The sequence below is a fragment of the Panicum virgatum genome, chromosome 8K (genome assembly GCF_016808335.1).
Source record: "Panicum virgatum strain AP13 chromosome 8K, P.virgatum_v5, whole genome shotgun sequence".
In the NCBI taxonomy this organism is placed as follows: domain Eukaryota; kingdom Viridiplantae; phylum Streptophyta; class Magnoliopsida; order Poales; family Poaceae; genus Panicum; species Panicum virgatum.
In genome coordinates, this window is record NC_053143.1 from 48,360,958 (window position 1) to 48,364,288 (window position 3,331).

A 3,331-nucleotide genomic window follows, 5' to 3' on the forward strand; every position below is an offset into this window, starting at 1 on the left:
AAATTCGCAGAAAAATCCTAAAAATGCAAACCCAATTTTGTTAGCTTTCTAAAACTGAGATATTTAGAAGAAAAATACCCATGCATGTCAAATGTCAGTTTTAGCCCTGCTAGATTTTACTTTGTGTTTGAGTTTGTCTATTTTATTTCTGCAGTTCTGTTGATCTAAAAATTCTGAAAATAATTTAGTAGCCTCATCTTATCATGTGTAGTCCACTGTAAAATTTTTAGATGCATGGCCTATGTGCTTGGTTGTGGATCTGTTAGTGTTTGTTTTCCTTTCTAGGGCTAAAAGAAATGTTTTTCTGTCGTCATTAATTGTTGGAAAAATTTGTGAGGCATGCTTTACTACTTTGACGTTGACCTGGTTAATTTTGTTGCTGGGTCATGTATGAAAGTTAGGTTTTACTTTTATTTTGCCCTAGCTATGCTTTTTCCTTTTAATATGTTAGTTAATTGTTTCTTGCTTATGAAACTTTAGCAAAGCTAGTTCTGTCTCACTCCTTGCTGCTCTAACCAAGTTAGTAGTTGTTGTTTTGGAAGGAAACACTTCAGGCTAAAATGAGTTGAACTTCTGAACCGCATTGCTTTGTATTGTTTTGAAATGCATCGCATCATAAGTGTAACACCCCGGGTGTCTGCACAGTAATTAAATAGGTGTCTGCACAGTAATTGTGTATGTTTGTTATGCATCATGTGCTAGAATTACTTAAAAAGGATCTTTTTGTAATTATGAAAGGTTATATGTGTAATTATGTTTTTATGCAAGGTCCTTTATATAGTTGTTTATGAATATAGCTTTTGTGGAGGGTGTTTTTGTAAAATTTCAGTGCATTTAATGCATGGTAGTCAATTTTGCTTGTAAGTCTACATTTGAAGTGAAATTGCTTTGAAAAAGACAAATTTCCTAGAATTCAAATTCCTTTCTATGTTTTTAATTTTAGCTCTTGAATCTTTGGTCAAATAAATTTTTGCACAACATCAAAGTTATAGATCTTGAAAAGTTGAACAACTTTCATGTTGGGCACTTTTTCATTTGAGCCCTATTTTAAAAGTTATCGCTGGTTTACAGTTTAGTCCCTGGAAATTTTGAAAATTGCAAAATCGCCCTTGTCTTCCACCTCCACCCCCCTGCTCTGTTCCGCGCCGCCGCCCACCGACGGCACCGACGCCGGCGTCGTGGAGAGGCTTCCCGGCCTTCCCGGCCATTAATTCGCCGTGCGCTGTCGCCCACGCGTCGCCCAGAGCCTCCTCCACCGCTCCTTGGCTTCGCGCTGGCCCTCTCCCTCCCGTGCCACGCGCCCAGAGACCACCGCCGGCTGCCACCTCGCCGCCGCCGTGGAGAGCCCAAACCAGAGGCCCAGCTCTCGATCTTTCGCGCGCCTGAGCACTACAAGAAGCCCCGTGCGCTATTCCTCTCTTCTTTTCGCCAGTTCCCTAACCCTACGCCCCAGAACGCCGCAGCCGCTCACCCCGAACCCCGGCGAGCTCCACCCCGCCGCGGAGCCGCCACTGCAGGCCCGCTCCACCCCTACAGCCCCCACCATTAACCGCGCCTCGTCCTAGCGCAGCTCCCAGGCCATTTTCCCCTCGCCCAAACCTACCGGAGCTACCTCGCCGCCGTGCTCCGAGCCCGCAAGCCGCCGCTCGCCGTCGACCCACTATCTCCGGCCCTCCTCTCGAGCTCCAAAGCCACCCAGAGGTGCGCCTTGGCCTTCTTAACCTCCCACGACCCTCCACCCTCGCCGCTGGCGCTCACCGTCGCCGGATTTGGCCGGCCATCCTCCCTCTGTTCTTTTCCCCATGGCCAGGGAGCCCAAGTTTGAATTTGAAAAACCCCAGGGGGCTATCTGCGTTGTCAGTGACTCAGGGGAATAGTGCTATAGGGGCTTGTTTGTAATAGTTTGTTGTGATCTTTGAATTTCAATATCAATTCGTAGAAAATTCGTAAAATAGCAAATCTTGATGTTTTGGAATCCTCTTGAATAGCTCTATGCAGTGGATCCATAATATGTTAGGCTTTAGTTGCAAGTTTTTGCTGTAGAAATTGATTTGTGTTTCTAGTGCATAAATATTAGTTGTTTTCATCTTTTTCTTAACTACTGTATAAAGCCATGTCTTGTAGTGAAACTTTTATGGTAGTTCACTCTTGTAACACTTGTTTTGTTATAAAAATTTCTTGATCAGTTCTCTGGTGTAACTATTTATGTGATTTAATCCTTGTTTGATAGACTTTATTTATGATAAATAGTTTCTGTTCTTGATAAATCCAGATAATATTCTTGAGTGTTCATCTCGAGTATCTTAGCTTGTCCAGGAAGTTTGAGCTTCAGTTCATGGCTAGATCAGGGGCTAAAAATAAATCTTGCTAATCTGTTGTCTGTTTTGTTTATTTTCTCGTATTTATTTATATATAGATAAAATCATGAAAAATTCACAGTTGCTAGTTTATTTCTGTGTTGACCTGCTGTTAAATTTTGAGCTTCTACTTTGCTCTAGTTTGATCTGTATAATTCAAGCTTGATCTAGATGTTATCTGAATGAAATAATTGTTGTGATTAATTGGCTACATGTCTTGGCATGATTTTTGCAGGGTAGCTTAGTCTGTTCATGGTCTGTTTAGGATAATTTTTGCTAAATTTATTGTTGTTTGTGAACTGAGTGGTTGATTTAATTAGCAAACCTTGAGTTAAGTGCTATGGGAATCAAACACCACTCATTTTATGAAGTTAGTATATCTTGCTTGTGCTGTTGATCATGATGCCTTGTGTAGTTAAATTTGTTATTTAACTACTCTACAAACGATTGCCCATGTGTGCTTATAATACTGTTCTTGCATTACATGTAGACATGACTGCCTTATCGGACGGGACGTACGAGCTGATCCCGGAGTCTGACGGAGGTGATCTTGAAGCTCAAGTAAACACTGCGGAACTAACTGAAGCCCCGGACCAAAGTTCGGAAGAGCCTAGGGCTGAAATAGTTAGCAATTATCGAGAAGGCAAGCCCCGGACATAACCTATATTTCAAATTAATATCATTTACTGTATTACTTACTTGCGCATTTATAGTTCTTAGGATTTGAATTGAAACCCTAGATGCATGATCCTAGGAACCTATGTACTGAACACTAGACTTGAGTTCGACTACTTGCTAAGCTTTTAGGACCGGTAAAAGTCGAGTGATTGCCTGTCACTCGCGAGCTTTATAGGAATTGCCTGTTTACTTCCTGTTAACAATATAAGGACGACGGACGGGGTTGTGATCGATATCATAACTTCATGTGAGACCCCGTCTGTGTTAATAAACTTGCTAAGGTCGCGGTGTGTGGT